This window comes from Python bivittatus, unplaced genomic scaffold (assembly GCF_059951505.1).
Source record: "Python bivittatus isolate LINGU-HERP-01145 unplaced genomic scaffold, Pbiv_v1 ctg000480_np1212, whole genome shotgun sequence".
Taxonomy (NCBI): domain Eukaryota; kingdom Metazoa; phylum Chordata; class Lepidosauria; order Squamata; family Pythonidae; genus Python; species Python bivittatus.
The window spans coordinates 92,680,905-92,701,560 of record NW_028277075.1 but is presented as its reverse complement, the minus strand read 5'-3'; the positions used below and the strand labels follow the sequence as shown (position 1 = coordinate 92,701,560).

Below are 20,656 nucleotides of genomic sequence, written 5' to 3'. Positions count from 1 at the left end.
TTCACAAACAGGTACATGTTTGTTTGTTTGTTTGTTTATTTATTTATTACATTTCTCCCCCACCCATCTCCCCCCAATAGGGGAACTCTGGGCGACTCACACAAAACATTAAAACCATAAATATATATAAATACATAAAACATCAATTTAAAAACATTACTAAAAAAAGGAAAAAGAGACTCCAAGAAGATGAAGAATCTGGGGCTGAAGACAGCAGGCCTCTATGGGGCTAGCCATCCCCATGCTTGAAGTATTCCCTTCTCACCCCAGGCCAAGTGGCAGAACCAGGCCTTCAAAGCCCTATGGAAGGCCAGGAGCATAATATAGCCTTGATCCTAGACACATCTTTGTAATGCCAAACAAAAGGAAGTGTTGAACAGCATGCTCTTATGCAAATGCAAATTTCATTAAATAGAACTTTATTCTTGGTAAGCTTGCATAGAATTGCAACCACAGTATAACACAATAGTGGAATAAAAGTAAAACTGGTTTTGCAGTAGAAATGCTTGCACTGGTAGTTGTTTAAAGTGCAGAAGTGTATCAGAAGCACTCAGGGAGGTTGTACCTTCTGAAATGCTTAACATTATAAAACAGATTGGTTAAATCCAGCCTTAATCATGTATAAAGTTGGCCCAATGAAATTAACAGGACTGAAGCTGGTCATGATTAAGTTTAATCCCTTTGATTTCAATGGATCCTCTCAAAGTATAGCTTAGACTATATCCGGCCATTTATAAAGTAGGAAAGTAAAATGTCACCCTTTTTAATAAGTGAGTTTTGTCTTCTCCTGAAGCCTGCTGAATATATTTAGGCAGGGCAGATCTGCCATTTAGGTAAGGGAGGACAGAGCCCTGCCTGTATCCTTCAAATCAAATCTGATCTTCACAGACCAGAAAGAGACTGTGTGGCTATTTACTCATTGGCAAATTGCCATACACCATTATTAGATGTAACATTTTCATGGGGTCGATGTGAATAAATATGCACAGGCTCAAGCTGGACAATTGTCAAGAAAGTCTAGAAAACATATGTTCAAAGCCTTCCTGTGAAATAGCTGACCATTTACCCCAATTATTCCACCTTCAGACAATTCTAGGGCTCCCATGGAAGGAGAAAAAAATCAACCAGATTTTTTGCCAAGAAGTACAAAGAGAAAAGTTACCAGGTTTTGTTATCAGCCAAAGCAATACCTCCCAGGTAAGGGGTAGTGTGAGACTAGGCTGAAACTGCCATAACTAAAGATGAAGCAGGCACATAAGCTGAGAGGGCAAAAGGTCAGGAATCTTGTCTAAAAGATCCTTTTAAGGAGATAAATAAGACGGAAACAAGTCGTTAAGGAAACAAAGGAAAAATATCATCTGAACCAGTCAAAGGAAGTTGGGCCTCAGCACATGGAAACCTCCCCCCAATCCCATCAACAGCTACCAGACTTGTAAATTAACAAGGCAAGAGTAGCTGCTAGTCTTGTGAATCAACAAAGCAAGGGATAAAAGCAATTTTGAAGCCTGCCCACTCTTTAAGTCCTCTTTGGATCCAGACTTGGTGGCTTCCGTCCCTCTAGCTAGTGCCTGGCAGCCTAGTTGAGAAGGACATGGGTAAGTGTGCATGAGTGAGTGTGTGCACTTGTGAGAAAGAGCAAATGTACATTATAATCTGTAAAGTTTTGCTGTTACTTTAAATTCACTGGGTCTCCGTGTATTTCAAAGAACCTGTTGTGCCTCAGTGTTTGGTTGAAAGTAATCTGTGCATGTCCCTAATTACTTCCCGGATGTTGTCCAGGGCTGTGTGTCTTGTCTGTTCTAGTTGCATCTATCTGGAAAACCCAGGTAGAAAGCAAGGGGGGCTTACAAGATCCATGTGCCTCAACAGGCTGTGACTTTGTGTGTAAGTGACCACAGACCAAACCTAGGAGTGCCTGTAACAGCAGCAATAACAAAGAGTGTGTGATGATACAATCTCACAAATGCCACAACTTATGAACTTGTGTCAGACATTGTGTTCCAGTATGTAATGGTGGCATTGATGTGATAACATTATTGCATGCCTGTCATTTTCATATTGTTCTGTTCTGCCTGCAATATGTTGTGGCATTAAGAAATGGTTTGTGAAACATCCATGTAGTAATATCAACAATATATTTTTCTTTCTGTGCTGCAATTCAGACATTAGAGTGTGTGTGTGTGTATGTGTGTGTGTGTGTTTCCAAAGGTAAATAGTACCGCACTCTGATTCTTCCCCCTTAAATTATCAGTTATTTTGCTATTGTAAAATACAAGGTTTCCAAAATTTAGAACACAGTCTTAACTTTGCTGCTCGTCTCTTCTATACATAACTTTAAATTTATTTTATTTATTTAACAACATTTCTATCCAGCTCCAATCCTTATGGACTCCAGATTGGGAACAACAAAATGAAATAGACAATATATATAAAAAAAGCGGCGGGGGGGAGAGGGGAGAAAGGAATAATAGCTAAAAATTCATAGTCAGGGGACCTAAAAGCAACTAAGGGCTGAAAGCACATTCAAACAGAATAAATTTAAGTTGTTTAGAAAAAGCAAACAAGATTAGGGTTATCCATGCCTTCTATACTACCATACCTCCAAAAGATGGGGGCTTCCACTGAACAGGTTTATTCTACATACATGTACTTTGCAAGGAATGTAAGATGCCACTATAAATAGCTAGTTAGACATAAACTATGCATAGAAAGATCAATTTATCAAACAGTAACTGAGATTTCAAAATCCTGCCCCCCCTTCAGTTTTTGCTTGCATGCACGGTATCTCTATATACTCATGGCTGCTTCTGTTTCTCTTTGTACAATATGAATTTTTTTCTATGCCAATGACGCATCATTTCATTTTCTACTTTCCTCAAAAGAAGGGTCAAAGTTTCTTTGCAAAATTGCTCTCAGACTTCTAAGCATTTGGTGCTCTAACTATACGCTACACTGGTGTAAAATATTAGTCTTAAGTAAACTTGTTATATAAAGTAAAGTTGGATGATCAAAGGCTTCCTCTGAGTTAAAAAGATTACCATCTGTTACAGAGAATAAAATATATATTAAGAGATTTATTTCCGTTAGAGTTCAGAGAAAGGAATGATGTAAGTACAATCTATTCTTTCTTTTGAAAGAAACAAAGAGTTACTGTGGACAAAGAATCTTGCCAGTCCCAAAACCAAGCAAACCCAAAGTGAGGGCAAGGCTTTTCCATGGTGGTTTGCTCCTGAAGGCAAATATGATTACCCCTTTGGAAACCTTTCTAATGAAAATTCACAAAATTGGTAAAATTGGTGACAAATATTTCCACATCCCAGATAAGAAAGCTTGTCTAGTTAATGAAGACTTTACTCAAGGTTGAGTCCAGATCAGAAATAGGCTTTGACTCTAGGACTGCAAGTCATTAATTTAATGGGGAAGAGAATCTTCCTCAAAGTCCCATGTATGAATTTTGTTGAGCTATGAACTTCGTGACAAAGCAAGACCTTCAACACCGGCATTCACTGCAAGGGATAGAAGACCTCAGCAAAAATAGTTTCCTGGAAAATGTCCCTTTTCCTCAGTTTAACAGTTGTGAAACAGTGATAATGGACAGAAGCTTTTAGCTAATGAAAGAAATAGGGATTGGCACTGAATGCTCACAAGCCATCGGCCAAGTTAACATACAATCTTTTGTGGTCATCAGAAGACTGTCATTTTCTTTCTTGTTCAATGTACGTCCATGTGCAGTTTCTCCACAAGGGAATTTAAAATGAAATCGACATGCATTTGATAAGAAACAAAGACATATTCTATTACAACATACCGATCTGCTATTCCAAAGGAAAATAGGAAGCAGCCTGTCCAAAATCAGTCACTGCCATATTTAAGGTGATGGTGGTGGTGGTGGTGGTGGTATTATTATTATTATTATTATTATTGCCATTACTATTATTACTACTACTACTTTTAACTTTTTGATAAGGAAAAGCTAACATGATTTAGTGGTTTTGTATAGTGAATGTTTCATTTGAATGTTCCCGTGTATTAGAAAAGTCAAGACTGCCACAGGAAGATTTTTCCTATTTATAAGGAAAGCCTATTCTTTCAGTGGGGAGAAAGTACATAGTTTATCTTCCTAGAGTGTGCTACTAAGTACTTAAATATTCCAACTCATATGGAACATAAAAACAGAATTACTAGCCTCATAGTCCATGTAAAACTGTTCAAGCAACATAGAAACCAGCAGCTATTAACCTTCCTTTCTGCAATAGAGCATTAAAAGAAGATTGCAGAAATCTTGTAATCAAAATGGGTAGCAGACTGAGAAAGGCTTGATCAATTTTTTTTCCAGAAAAAAACTCTCCATAATTTTGAATCTAGAAATGGTGTCACTTTCAGATGGTACCAAGAAACCATCTATAATCCTACAACCAAAAGTACCCTGTTATCTGAAAGTATAGAAAACCTCTTGCTTGACTGGTTCAGTGACCTCATCTTTGCTAGTAAACCTGACATCTGTCTTTTCTTAATCTATACTTTAAGCCTTCTATTTTGAATCCTAACTCCATGCTTAAATGTTATTGAAATGTTGCTAAATATTTGACTGCCAACTGGATATTAATTGAATAAGTTGGTTCCCTTTCTCTGCCATTATCTGCCCATTCCTCAATAAATTGTAAATTGGAATTAAAACATTAGCTCTGCCCCCTTTTGTTTCTTTTCCTTCTTTTTCACTCTTATTTGCATAGATGTGTGCCCAGCTTATGCTTAAAATTCCTTAGCTCATTGTTCCCTCAAATGTAGTAACACTCTAAAAGAGAAAGTTGTGAGTAAGACAACACAGAACTTTCTTGGAAGTACCATGTTTGGCAAAGTTGAATTCCCAACAGATGTTGAGCTAATTAAAATTCCCCATTTCTCCCACTTGGTGTCCTTGGAAAGGTCTGCAGTTTGCTTTTGAAAAGCATGATCTATAATATCTCCTTGATTGGCAATAAACAAACAGTATTGCTTTTATTCATTATTCTTGTCTACAATATTGCTAAAGTCAGTCATTTGGAGTTCTGAGTAGTGTGAGGAGCAACTACTCTTCCCTTCTATTTCCGTTCCTTTTGATCAAATTGTAAGTTTCAGTTACTATAGTCATTGATATGATATGATATGATATGATATATGTCAGTTTAGAGGGTCCCTTTAATACCTATTTGCTTTCCTGTACTAACAGTTCAAGCTCATCTTGTTTATTTCTCATAGGCTCAACAATAGTGCACATACAATACATGCAGTTAATTTCATAAATCAATGTTCTTCCCAATATCCATTGAGTGGTTTAAAAGGCCATTGAATGGTTTAACAGAAATGCCTCCACTTTCTTCTGTAGTGTAGCAAACTTTAACCAAATTCTTATTTCATAGGTTTCATTTCCAACACCAAAAAAATTCAATTTAATGCCCTCCTGATCTAGTTCCCCATGCTTTTGCTAAATACATTTTACCAGTCTTTAGAAAGTGCAACATCTCATGCCAGCAGTTCATACCATAGCTCAAGCCATGGTTCCTGAAACCTACTTTCTCCATCCCAGTGATATAGTATATGAAGTCAATCATCCATATCAAGCCAGCCATCACCCCTTTCTAGTCCATTTCCAGAGCCGGAAAGGATGGAGGAGAAGACTACCTGAACCTCTAGGTTCTTGAGTTTCTTTCCTAGGGCTTTAAAGTCTGTAGTAAGGTCGTTAGAGTTGTTATTTGCACGATCATTTGTCCCCACATGGATTAGTAGTAGAAAAGGATAATAGACAAATTCCCACACAAAATATTAATTAAGGAGGGAAATATGCACCATGTTCTTTAATGGATAGCTGTAGGAGTTTTTCTTTTTTCCACCTTCTAATAAAATATGTATAACCTTTCCTCATTTCAGTTCCTTGGGCTTCATCTTCCATAGCAGGAAATGCAATAAAAATTAAGAAAAAAAAAATAACAGTAATAGCAAAATAAATGTGACTCACAAGTGTGTTCATTCACACAACATGTCTTTATATTAGCATAAGCAATATGCAAGCAATATAGAAATTATATATATATATATATATATATATATATATATATATATAAATATTCTCTCTCTCTCTCTGTGTAGTTTTGATATCAACTGTTGTCCTGACCTAGAATAAGTCTAATTATCTTCTCCTTTTTGTTGACCTTATATCATTGTAGATGATTTAATTCATTTCCTTAGGATATCCTGAGGCTGATACAAGATATTTTAAGAGCATTCTTTTTCTTTAGCTTCAGATTGTTTTTCTAATGGGAATTTTGTACATGGAAACTTTGAATATACATTGTCCCTGCAAACTGAATCCAGAATGCTACTTAGCAGATGGACTGTAGTATGCATTTGGAGGAGATGGTGTGAAGGTCTTTTCTTTAATCTGAACTATACATTCTTCTTATATATTATGTATTCATAAAAGAAGACAAAGTCACTAGTCCTTAAGGATATATATATATATTTATTTATTTATTTATTTATTTATTTATTTATTTATTTATTTATTTTTCAAATTTGTCACCGACCATCTCACTACAGAGTGACTCTGGGCAGTTTACAGTAAAAACAGAATAAACATTAAATAAAATAGATAAATATTAATTAATTAAAGTATGCTAAAAACAAACTAATTATTATTATATTATTATTAGTATTATTCTGTTCATTGGAATAGGTCAAACACTAGCCTTTTAAAATTAGAATGGCTGCTTTTTAGCTGAGTCTAGGATTTGGAGCACTCAGGATGTACCTAGAAACCCCTTGCAGAAATGGTGAAATTGACCTGTTTGATCAGGGAAAAGACTGAAAACCTCTTAGGGACTTTTTGCTGAAAACAGAAAAAAAACACAAACAAATTGGTGATTTATGGATTTGCTGATTAAAAAGGGTTGAATATGAGACGAGAACCATGTTGTAATTTTAAAGAGGGAGGAGAGATAACAAATTTGTAACTGTTGTAAAGAAATTGGAAGTCTGTGCAGTCTTTCCTTTCCTTTCCTTTCCTTTCCTTTCCTTTCCTTTCCTTTCCTTTCCTTTCCTTTCCTTTCCTTTCCTTTCCTTTCCTTTCCTTTCCTTTCCTTTCCTTTCCTTTCCTTTCTTTTCCTTTCCTTTCCTTTCCTTTCCTTTCCTTTCCTCTCCTCTCCTCTCCTCTCCTCTCCTCTCCTCTCCTCTCCTCTCCTCTCCTCCTTGTACTGTCTTTTCTACTTCTTCTTTTTTCTTTTATGTTTTTTCTTTCTTCCTTAGTTTCACTCTATATAATTTCATATAGTTATAAAAAGGTGTACCTAGAAACCCCAATTACTTATGGCACTCAAATATTCCCAACAGTAGTTGATGGTGGAAAGTCTAGGTTCTTTGATGTTTCATCATCATCATCTTATATAAAATTATCCAATGATCATATGGTTGGATGAGTGGATGACTATTCCCTGCAGTGAGTGGGCAAAAGAGAAAAAGACAGAAAGACTGGCAGATTCAAAAAGGGGAAAAGAAGTGGCATCACAGCTGTGGAGGAAGATGGGACATGTTACTAAAGAACAGCTTGTTAGCCTGGTGTCACTGGACTAGTCTGCTGCTTATAAAAGATAGTCTCCTTGCTTGGTGACTGAGAGCAGTGAATTAAACAGCTGATTTCCTTCACAAAATAGATAAGACAACAGTTCCAATCATATCTTTGGGTAGAGTCATGCCACGAGTGTGTCCTAATTCCTGAGGTAAGGATTGAGGCATATAATTGTGCATTTGAACTTGACATCTAGCTTAGGTTCTGAAAGAGTGGTTCTGAATCTAATGTAAAGAGTACAACTCATGCTTTCCAGTTCAGCAATAAATATAATGAAAACATGTACAATTCTTAAATGGTTATTAATATATAATGACTCATAGAATATGTGGACCACTGTCAAGAAAAAAAGAATAAAAGTGCTTATAAAATCACAGCTGTGTGCTATTGCTGGATTCTCTATACATAAATCAATGCTATTCTTCTTTATGATACTATTAAAATCTCCAGGGTAAATTTTGAATCAGTAAAAACCTAGTGTTTTAGTTTGAGAACTTGTGGGTTTTATGATAAAGTAATGATATTAATATAAAGTAAATGGCATCTAACTTTGAATGTCTCATATATTTTAAAACCATCCCATAAGCATTGACATATATTTGCTGCAAAAATAAACTAACACCATGTGCTCAAAATCTCACAGTGGAGAATATGACAAACACAGTGTAAGACGGAAAAGCTGTCCATTCTAAGAATGGAGGCCAATATTTATGATTCAAGATGTGGTTTAGAAAAAAAAAAGTTCTTCCTGAGAAAAAGTAGGTCCATTTTGCTTTTACTTTGCCAAGAGGAATAGAGAGAAAATTAAATGAATAAGTAAATCAATAAATGCATTTTATATTTTATTGCAAATTAATTGCTATATAAGTTGTTATTTTAAAAAAAGCTCAGAATTTTAAATATTATTTTTGCTTCATTCTAGGAAAAAAAAGGATATTTCAGTCAGACATGCTGTTGCTAATTATATTTGAAGATCACATGACGGAAGCAAAATGGTTGAAGATTAGTGGCAACAGTGGGAATTGGAACCCTTCAGGTTATGAAATTGTGGTGTTATGCTCATCTTTCTCTTTTGTGGGGTTTTCATGCCTTTGGTTCACCTTACACCTCATGTAAGGTGAACCAAATTTTGCAGCTGAGGCTTCCCTGTCTGTCCATTTCTAATCTGAGAAACTTGATCCCGTCTGGTTAAAGACGGGCCACAGAAATAATTCTTCCTCTTTCCCTTCCATGATATACTTACATTGAATTGGAAACAAATACTCAGAATAAGCTTTGATGAGTTAAATCATAGATGAAAGAGCAAAGGGGGGTGGGATGTGTTTTAACAGTTCTGTAATTCTGACAGCTCTTTTAGGAGGGTGTCCAAAACCTGTTGTTACATGATTGTGGGAAGCACAGAAATAGGTAAAACGTATTCTTTTCATGAACCTTTCACTACTGCCATTTTGTGATTTTTCTTCTTAAAAGCATTGGCATGAAATGTGAACTCAATTATTAATTTTCAATTTCTGAAGCTGCCCAGTCCACTGCTGGGTTATCAAGCAAGAGTTCAACAAGATACATGGCTCATTTCCAGGTACCTTTTAATGTAGCAAATTTATGTAAAAAAAAGTATGGTGTTTTCTCTTGTATCATATTAGCTACCCAGGAGGCATGGGATTCGATGCCATGCCAATTCCTGTGTGATTCTTACAATCAAGCTAAATTAATGTTATGAAGGAGTCCCAGCCAGAAAATAGCAAGATAATATATATTTTTTTTTTCCTTTTGGAGAACCTGGCTGGAGAATGGAATCTACTTTGCATCAGATATATACAATAGGATCAGAGGAGTAGCTACATGAAGAGTTGCAATATAAATTTCTTTTATCAAAAAAACTCAACAACCCCAGTGGGGCAGTTCTTCAACTAAAATGCAACAACCGCAGTGTGGCAATTCTTTGACTAAAATGCATTAGGACCCCAGCTAGGGTACCACACCTAGCCAACCTTGGCTGATCTCAAAAAGCTACACTGAGTCACTCCCAGTGGTATCAGGATGGGAGACAACCAGGAAATCCCATGGCTGTAAGCTAGACTGGGAAGAGGAAAAAATATCCCAGAAGAATCTGTATTATTGTCAGGAAAATTCCATGGATTTTCCATGGAGTCAGCCGGACTCAAACTCAACTTAAGGAAGACATTATTTCCTTTACTTACATAAAACTCTTTTGACATTCATATACAGGCCAGTAGCTCTAAATGTTTTAAGACCACCTTTACCATTAAAGGATTTAATATGTTCTTTACGAACATTAAGCCTATAATAATATGTTTAAATGGTTGCTGGATAGTCTATGTGGAGAATTTCCATACTAATAGACTATGAGAGGCATTGGAGAAGTCATTCCCTAAATGTCAATGGAAGACCATTTTGGCCATTATAGATTTCTTTAAAGTTGTGATGATAAATTCACATCACTATTTATCTTTCTAGAAAGAAATGTATGGGCTTAAGTAATTGTTAGGCACTCAAAATGAAACACTGGTTCTTATGATGTTATCCTCACCTCCTATAGCGTCTCTCTTTTGGACAGAAGCTATTTCACAAATTAATTTTCTCCTAGAAGATTCACTAACTTTGCCAAACTCTTTCTGATAGCTAATTCACCTGGGGGCATGACACATGATGGTTGTATCTTTCATGTTTGGCTATTTTTACTGTCCTCCCAGCTGGTGCAAAAGAGGATTAGAGGTTGTTTCCTATCTAACTTCCCTTTCCTGCCATTCCACTCCAGAATGACAATAAGATGGGGGAAAAAAAATCTGTGGTGTCCCAATCAGGGTTAGAGGCACCAGACATAGGTCTGAGGAGGCCCTATACATCCCTACCCATTTTTCCCTGTTTTTCTACTACTGCCTTCATAGTGGTCACAGAAGGTGAGGATTAGAATGGTGATAGTGACAATATTCTAAAAGTAGCTTAATTTTTTGGGGCCTCTCTAGGATGTGATCTCGATCCTGGAAGGACAGCATTTCACATGGCACAGCTGACTGGAAGGAATTACTTTAGTCCCAAGCAAAACGAGATTGTTTGGGGATAAATCAAATGCTTGTAAGGGTTAAGTGGCTGCATCGATTAATCCCACTTTCCTATTTGCATTTCTCACTAAACCTCCAACATGATCAAGTGAAGAGTGTTGTGTGAACAGGGCCATTGGTTTTTGTTAATGCTTATGTTCTTCTAAATTATATGCCAAGATTTTAGATATGAACAGAAGGATAATGGAAATGGATAGTGCACACTTTTATGATTTCAAAGAGATTGATGCTACAAGGCTGGATAAACACTGAGTCTCTGTCAATTATGTAGCGATCTGAAGAGCTCCCCTCTCTTTCTATATTTGAAAAAGCATGTTGTTGCCAGGACTCCTGTTACAGGATTATTTAGAAACTTGGACGACATATATTACCTTAAAATACATATTTGTTATTAATAAAACTGATTTAAATGCCAATACTTTAATTGTATAACATGGCATGCATAATACCGTATTTTTCCGACAATAAGATGCCCCCATGTACAAGACGACCCCCACTTTTCCAACCCAAAATTTAAAAATCAATATTTTAAAGATAGTGCAGAACACATTTTTATTTAGTAATTAGTTAACATTTACCTGATACACTCAGTGGGAGGAGGTCCAAACTGTCTCTCTGCAGCTCTATTTCCAGGCTCTTTTGCATAATTGATTACATTCAAGCACGAGTGAAACTGCCGATAGCTTGTCTCTGCAAACAGACTTCCTCCAATTGGTTTGTTCAGCATCAGCTGACATCAGTTACATCAGGCTCGTGATTGGAGGAAGTCTGTTTGGGAGACAAGCTATTTCACTCGTGACTGGAGGCTAGCAATAGGAGGAAGCCTCTCTGCAGGACCAAAGTATGGGCAGTTTTGCAACCGTGCGATTCTCGGCTGACTTCCTTGAATAAGACGCCCTTCAATTTTTAGAGTAAGGATTTTAGAAAAAAGTATTGTCTTATAGTCGGAAAAATACGGTATATGTAAAACTAATTTTGTTTACACAGAAGAGATGTATGTTTGTGGGCCTTTTCATTTCACTGTTTTGCGTATAACATATTGTATACAATATAATATGCAAATTAAATAATAATTTTAATTATTAACAGGAGCACAGGTAAAAAGCAGAGAATTGCTTCTCCTGCCCATGGTTCTGCTTCTTTTCGGGCTACCTAATCTGCGCTTCAAAAATGTGGATGACCTCTAGCTAGAAGAAGAGAGATACATAAAACACTAAAACTTTGCTATTAGTTTGGTGATCATCTGGATTTATGTAGCCTGGATCTGTTAACCCTACCCCTTTTGATTTAAGATTAAAGTTGGTTGAAATATGCCTAAAAAAATATCTGTCAGCAACAGGACGGTGTTGGCAATATGGTAGCACTGATTTTATACCCCCGAATGAGATACATTTCCAAGGTAAAAACTCTATGGCTGTGTTCACGCCACACCTTTAATCAGGTCTATTAAAGACCTAGCATATATATGAGTTCCACATACTAAACTTGGTTAGCTCTAAAGTCAGTCATTCTTTCTCTTGCTTGCTTGTTGTGTGGCTTGACTTAGCTTGACATCCCGTGCAGACCAAATCCATATCATTAATTTTTGATTCAGTTTACTGTACACACTCAGAAAACAGGATAATTTATTAAACGGGTTAAGTATGTTGTGTGAAATCATTTTTTGCACATATGTTGATTAAAGGAAAGTTACGGAGATCAACCATCCCCTTCCTCAGGCTTTTCTTAAACAATATTTTGTTGTTGTTGTTGTTGTTAAGCCTTTTCTTAAATATAGCATATGCATAAAAAGTGGAAACTATAGAACAGAACAAGTCTCTAACAAAATATGGGCATAAATATGTCTCTCTATGTGTGTATGTTTTTGATCTACCCAATGGACATAAAAGCAATCATCATTGTTCAGAGACTTAGATTTGAGAACTGGAAGGACAAGTTCCCACCACCAATTATCCAGTGAACATGTGTCTTTCTGTTCCTTATTAGACTATCAAACTTATCAGTAATAGGGACATTTATTTAGATACCTGGGTTGCTTATGAAGATTTATATGTATGACTTTTTTTTCTGTCCCTCCGTGCCTTACAGATTGACGTCCAATACGAGTTGTCCTTAATGTTCTGTTCTCCTTCAAATGCCGTGTCTTCTTCCTCCTCTTACACCTGTTCTTTCCCATTTTTCCCATTCCCATTCTGTTTAACTGTAAATGAAAAGGAATCAATAGGAAAGAAAGTATAAACAAAAAGGAAAAAGGGTAGATAATAATGGTATGAAGGAAAGGAAGATTTGTGGGCTAAGAAAACACCACCTTACCACCGAACCTAATACATTGAGAAACACCAATATTAACTTTATTCACAGCCAATAAAATTACTTCCTCTTTTTTATAGCTACTTATCAATATAGTACAAATGGACTATAATAGGGGATGAGGTATGAGTTGAACAGCAAGCTTATAATTAACAAGTTGGGGGAAATGAGCTGCAGAAACAAGAAAGGCTTGCTGGAAAGAGAGAAAATAAATTCATTGTTATATAGAGGAGGGTAGACTATATGTGACTAGTTTGCTGGCAACGATGGATATACTGCATTCATTCTAGAAACTGTGTGATTATTTGGTTCAGAATGCAAAGCTGTCCAGCCTGTGATGCTTAAATCTATTGTGATTCAAATAGTATTTGAATCTCTCAGAAAATTTCCAGTTCTGGATGTAAAGCAAAAGTCTTTGTATGTCTCAGAATTTGGCTGAATTCTTGTGGTTCCTGAATCCCTGTCAACAAAACTTCCACTGATTGCTATCACAGCACATAATCAGAGCACTTGACCAAGCAACCTTTGATGGATCTCTATCTTATTTGGCTCAACTCTCTTATTCCATGCTATTTCTTCCTATAGCTTCTGCCCGCTATCCAGATTTACAATTTTCCCTCTTTCCCAGAGATTTTTGGTGAGGGAATGAATGTTGATACAATTGAAGGCTCTTCCCTGGCCCAACTTCTAAATGCTCATGGAGAAAGATCACAAACCTGAAGCTAATGTTTCCTTGGATTTTGTGAAAGATTATGACTTGAGAGATGATAACTCAGTTATCTTTTAGGATTCAAAGACCATTTGGTTTGGACAAGTAACCTTCCATGCAGACTTTTCAATGACAGAAAGCCCTGGAAGGATATGCTGCCTGGAAACATGCTAAGAAAGGTTTGTTTGTTTGTTTGTTTTTATATGGCCGCCCATCTCACAGAATGTGAATCTGGGTGGCGTACAATAAAACCATAAAATAACAATATTAAAAAAGAATGCCATTAAAAACATTGTTATTATTAAAACAGGCTAAACGAGAACGTTAGATATAAAGAACAGTGGGGCCACCTCAGGAGATCACCATCCCCTTGAGACTCTGAGCTGAATGGGAAGAACAAGATCCACACCATCAACACGTACACCCCACCAGTCATAAGACACCCTGTCGGTATAGTGAGCTGGCCAGAGGAGGACATGGAGGCTGCTGATGTGAAGACATGGAAGCTCCTCTCAATGTACGGAGGTTTCTACCCCAAGCCCAACACCCAGAGATTGTACACCAGCCACAAAGAGGGCAGGTGGGGTCTGATGAGTGTGAAAGCCAGTGTCCTGGATGAAACCCAGAGCATCCAGCAGTACATCAGTAAGACGGCACCCAATGATGAACTGTTGTGAGAATGCCTGAGGTGGCAGCAGACACTGGAGGAAGTTCAAGAGGAGGAAGTGCCATGGCAAGACAAGACCCTGCATGGGATGTACCATGGACAGACAGCTTTGGTGGCTGACATTGGGAAATCCTACCAGTAGCTGGAAAGGGCTGGACTAAAAGACAGTACTGAGGCACTGATCATAGCAGCACAAGAACAGGCACTAAGCACCAGATCCACAGAAGCAGGGGTCTTCCACACTAGACAGGACCCAAGGTGCAGATTGTGCAGAGGCCTCAGAGACAGTCCAACACATAGTGGCAGGGTGTAAGATGCAGGCAAGAACAGCATACACTGAAGGGCAAAACCAAATAGCTGGCATTGTGTACAGGAACATCTGCATAGCGTATGGGCTAGACCCCCCCCAAGTCCAGATGGGAGATTCTACAGAAGGTCGTGGAGGATAACAGGGCTAAGATCCTGTGGAACTTCCAGATCCAGACAGGCAGGCAGGTACTGGCCAATCAACCAGACATCGTGGTAGTAGACAAGGACCAGAAGATGGCCTTGGTGATAGATGTAGCAGTGCCTAGTGACAGCAACATCAGGAAGAAGGAGTATGAGAAGCTGGAGAAGTACCAGGGCCTGAAGGAGGAACTAGAAAGGATGTGGAAAGTCAAGGCCAAAGTGGTCTGAATGGTGGTAGGAGCACTCGGGGCTGTGACTCCTAAGCTGGGAGAGTGGCTCCAACAGATCCCAGGAACGACATCAGAACTCCCTGTCCAGAAGAGTGCAGTGCTAGGAACAGCTAAGATGCTGCACAGAACCCTCAAACTCCTAGGCCGCTGGTAGAGGACCTGAGATTGAGGAAGACACGTACCATCCATAGGGGTGAGTGGGGATTTTATTTATATACACATACACACACACACACAACACACAAACAAAACAAAAAAGTTTTTTCTTTTGCTTCTCTCTGTTCACCAGTTCTCTTGCAAAAAAACCCAAACTCAGATTTCCCACTATATTCCATTTTCCCAGACACATTACCTGCAATTCACAGCAAAAATTAGACGAAGGAGACAGAACTCCTTTTGTCTCTGGTCTGGGAATAGCAGGTGCACAAGGAGAACTCCAGTTTACCTCTTGTGGGGGCAACAATTGCAGTTCTCTAGATAAAGACAACTGAGTAGCCAGCAGACAAACCCCATAGGTGTTTCTTTTATACATGTTTAAACCTGAGATGCACAGTTTAGGAACTACTTTTATACTGCCCAAATCACAGAAGTAACTTTCAGTTGTGAATTGTCACAATGCGGCATGTAAAATTAAAAAAAAACAACCACCAAGAAACCTTGAGGTTTATGCATGTATCACCTGCTGGCATACTGGCAGCCATGGCATTTACTTTAAATCTGCCCAATGACAAAAGTCCTGTGGGTGGATTATTATTTAAAATGTTATTACTTGCACTATGTTGATGAAGATTCTCAGTCATCCAGGTGGAATTATGATTCAACCCCCAGATTATTACTTGCACTGTAAACTATGGGGGCTATAAAGAATACAGAAGAACCACAGCATAGTAGCAGATGAGGGAAAAAGTCTTAAGGAAAGATGGATTGCAAATTAGAGCTAAAAGAAGGTGCTGGGAGGGGGAATAACATAGGAAATTGCTATATGAGATCAATAAAATTGGAAAGGCAAGGAAGCTGAGAACATGGGAATACTGTGAGATATGGAAACAAAATGTCAGTGGTGACAGGAAAAGGGGAAATGAATCAGATTGCTGAAATAGTGTACATTTCAAAGCCTCCTAGAGTCACTTATATAGTGAGATGGGTGGCGTGTAAATGTGATAAACAAACAAACATGTTCAAATTCAGTATTAGAAATAAGGAGGCTTCAAGTCTTTTATTCTAAAAAAAATGTAAATGTATATTTGATCCTATTAAATTAATTCTTCTTAGCCTGTTTTTTCCTACCTCATCCTCAACAGGCAATATTTTTTTTTCCAACCATCCAAAGGCTTTTTGTGGCTTCCCACACTACTTAGCCAATGATGGTTTTTTCGAATTCCTCTGTGCTCTCATCCATACTCTCACCTACCCCCAGGATAAATAATTGGAGTTGGACAGCAAGTAAAGCTTCATTAGTATGAATGTTTCATTTTCATGGGCTGTTTCTGAAATGAGATACAGCCTGTCTTTATGGGTCTTCTCTATAGGTTAAATGATTCAGAAAAGCATGAAGCTTCACCACAAGAAATAATATGGGTGGCCTAGGAAACAAACAAAAAGGAGAATACAGTACATGGGTTTAGTTAGCTGAGTTGGTGCAACCAAATGGATGGTACACATTTCTATGAGTGAATTGCTGAAGTTAAAGAAAGGCTGGGACAAAAATCCCACAGTGTCTTGGCTGGTTACCAGTGGCCCTGTCACCAAAACAGGGAGGTAACTATTTCTGTTGAGCACAAAGAGATGTCATCCTCTATTAAAGTGGCATGGTTTTCTAATCCACTTCTGTGGCACCCTTTTTTGTGATATGTTGGGCTAGACAGAAACACTCAGTTGGTGGCAGTTAGTGGCAGGTTAACCTCACCAGTTCACTAGCTACTTTGCAGAGGAAGAACTGCCCTTTCAACTGACCAATTGTTATCCTGCCCTCTTACAGGTTCTACACCCCCCTTTGCTAGATATGATGACGATGATGATGATGATGATAGACAGACAGACAGACAGACAGACATGCAGAGGAAGACCTACCTACTGGAAGGAAAGCAACTGACAATGTCTTTCTTGAAAGAGGAAGACTGTTATTTGATAACTCTGAACTGAAGAGCAGGGCTTGACATGTTCTGACCTTGCAATTCAGGAGATTTGCAGATTAGGCTCAGAAAGATCAGGATCTGTTGGAGGATGAGCCTTCAATTCTGGAGCAGTCAGGTAATCAGGTACCTGCCATGGAAGCGCAGCAGCGGGCCAAGTCATATGACCTAGAGCCTGTGCAGGAAAAGATCCAGGGAGTTGAACAGAGATGTTCAATGAGACTCCTTGAAAGAAAGGTGCATGACTCAGGATTATAGGGCTTGGGAATCAGATTTTTGTTGGCAAGCAACTTTCCAACCTCAGGCCTGATTTCCTGAATGTGTGCTGCTTCTGATTCCCTAAGAGATCTTGGACTAGTACTAAATCAGATTGCACTCAGTCTGTTTAAAACATGATTTTCTTAAGCCAATGAGCACAGGACAGGAGTAGCCTAATTGGTAAGTGTGGATATGTTCTAGATTGTCACAAACCTGAGGATACATAATTTACGCTTCTGCCCTAAGTAAGGTAGGAGTTCCAGAACTTAAATTTTTTGCATACCCCAGAAAATGCTTCACCACATTTTATTTTCAAAGCCCAAAGCAAGGTTGGGCCAAACAGAAAGTAGAAATGATTTTATCAACTCTGAAATCCTCATGTCAAGCAAATAATTTCATCATCATACAAACCATTTTATTAAGTTTCACAAATACCATATTCATTGCAGAGGTTGAAACAGCTTTAAAAAAAAGACCAATCATTGTTCCTTACTTTTGTTTTTTGTTAAGCTGGATGTGAACAGGAATCCATAAATAAATGATATATTGCCGATTACTTCTAAAGCTCCTCTACTGTGTGTCTGACAGTGAGCATCCTGAATTACCCTAAGAAAAGCTTCTTAATTCCAAATCAAAGAAACCTATATAAAACAAATGCATTTATATTCAGTTGATGATCTGGCAGATTTGGTGTATGTTTGCTATGAGACATTACTATTTTTTTTCTACCAGTACAAAGATTGTTTTGCAAACCAGATGGTTTATGACAACTCCATGAACTGTATAGGAAGGATCTTATAAAGCCCAGTTCTGATCACTTTTAGCTAATTTCTGTGATCAGAGGCAATGTAGGAAACAATAAGATAACATAGAATTCTTTGTGGAAGTTTATTTGCTGCTTCAGCTTTAAGAAGAATCCAAAGATAATTCATAAGACCCTGTTCTAGAATGGACCTTTTTCAATGTACATACCACAAACCTATCCCCCGCTGCCAGCATCAAGGACGTCCACTGTTCCTCAGGATTAGTCTCTGTAATCATTACAGTGTTTTGTCTATCCTATCAGCCATCTCTTTATCCTAAGTATGAAGAAGTTGCTACAGCACTAGAAGTTGCTACTGAGGAGGTAGTAGGAGTTTCAGTTTCTTATTCCAAAAGGAACTTGTTTAGGTTCTCAAATACACCTTTGCTGTTGAGCATCTCAGCAACTGAGCATTTGGAACACCTGTTTTGTTTTAATATAACATCTGAGTGGTTCCAGTAAATGGGACAATATCTGAGCAATCCATAAACAAACACAGGGAAACAAGTATCTATTAATATCCTTAGAAAGACTAATGCCATGAAGAAAATTCTTCTACTTTTTCCCCCATACCAGTTGTTCCCAAATTTGTTTTTGAAACTAATTTCAAAGGAAAAGAGAAGTTTAGAGAAATTCTGATGGGTGAAGTATGTGCTTTTACATTAATTTAATTACAAGATGCCCATAGGTGTGTGTTCTGTATTTCATTGTATAGTCATCTCTCCAGGACTCTGCAATTTCTCTGGCTTCTCATAAATCAATTAAATCCCAAGGAAAGACATCAGGAGTCAACTCCTCTCCCTGGGTTTTTTCAGAGCAGGAAATATAGACCAGCCAAGAAAGTTTCAGAGTGTTAGAAAGATATGTAATGGAAAACAGTGTCATCAGCTGCCACCTCCAACCCTCCAACACTCCACCAAGAAAAATTCAAAACAAATTATCAGATATGGTGGGAATAAGATTTTTTAAAAAGTGGAAGTGTTTTTCAGGGGGAAAAAAAACATGTAGCCCAGCATTACTTGAGTGCAGCACTGAGATGCTGTACTGCCAAGTTCTTGCTTACATGGAAACCAAGATACATATAATTATACATGTTATAATCATGCTGTACATGTACATATACATGTGGAAGCAGATGCCACTAGAGCAGTGTTTCTCAACCTTGGCAGCTTTCAGATGGGTAGACTTCAACTCCCAGAATTCCCCAGCCAGCAAGGAGTTGAAGTCCACCCATCTGAAAGCTGCCAAGGTTGAGAAACACTGCTCTAGAGTAAAGTCAGCAGGGTGAGGCTTATTAGGAATTCATGTGTAGAACATTGGCTTTCCTGCTGATTGCCTTTGCTTAAGAACTATAACTGAGAAGGTATTCCTTGGAAAGTATTGTATCCTTGTATTGTAGTGGGTGGTGGTCCTCCTCCCTCAGTAGTTTGTGCGGAAAATAAATCTCAGCACATTATTAGCTGTCGCAGAAAGGATGAAGTTGGATGAAGAAGAAGCAACTGAAATGTAGAGACAATGAAGTCCTTGGGACATATAAGTGCTGATTTAAAAGGAGAGATTCTATCATTCTCGCTGCATTCAAGAAGCACCTCCTGAAAAAAACTTAGGCATGTTTGCTGTAAAGGAAATTCCATGTGTTCACTTGGGCTTGCTCTCTAATAATCGTGTTTTGAGTTTGCAACCTAATAGTGTAGTCTGAACATGCTTTCTCAAAAAAAAAAAAGTTCAGCGAAGTTTACCTATTATGTTCTAGTAGAGGAATTGCCTTTACACTTCTTAAGTAATATCTGATATAGAAGTCTTTCAGGCTCCCATTTCCTTGTACGTTTTTTCCCCACACAACTTTTCAGAAAGCACCCTGTCCATTGGCAACAAACCACAAAGGAGACAATACGCTTTGTCATTAAATGCTTCTCTGTATAAGATTTGGGATGGTTTTTTTAAAAAAATGCCCAATGACCTTAAGTCAAGGAATAGACATGCTAAGCCTTTGTAGGTTCTTAAAGGAAGGGGGCTATGGCAGAATGCCAGGATCTAGAAGGAATTCTTCCTCTGGTGAAGCAAGTCCTATCTTCTTCCAGGGATCCTGTTCCAGTTGGTTTGAATTCATTTACTTGCTGCTGCTGTGTCTCTAGGAAGACACCTAAATAAATGCCATAAATAAAGAGCAGTTGCTTCCCTAAACCTAATGTATGCTAGGAGGGGGATCACCTATCTTCTCTGCAGGAATGCATATTAAGATAAGCACTTAGCCTTTTGTGGAAAACACACACACACACACACACACACACACACACACATATCTATAAGCCTGTTCAAAGGGAAGCATGGAACAAGTTGCCAATGCTGACATTCTGTAGCCTTGGGAAGAAGGCCAACCTTTTCCCATGAATCTGATTTAGCTCATTGGGCTGC

The 20,656-nt window shown here is 38.0% G+C and overlaps 1 long non-coding RNA gene across 27 annotated transcripts in view; it reads left to right on the top strand.

Annotated features, from left to right (window-relative positions):
* Positions 1 to 17,990, top strand: part of LOC112540350 (uncharacterized) — a 137,425-nt gene extending 119,435 nt beyond the window's left edge. For 23 of the 27 annotated variants that reach the window (XR_015797207.1, XR_015797206.1, XR_015797205.1 and 20 more), the window contains 3 exons: positions 8,523 to 13,881; positions 14,013 to 15,242; positions 17,028 to 17,990. This is a non-coding gene — a long non-coding RNA (uncharacterized LOC112540350). The remainder of the gene's footprint in view (positions 1 to 8,522; positions 13,882 to 14,012; positions 15,243 to 17,027) is intronic. The other 4 variants (XR_015797219.1, XR_015797214.1, XR_015797204.1 and 1 more) reach the window with 4 other exon arrangements.
* Positions 17,991 to 20,656: the final 2,666 nt, after the last annotated feature.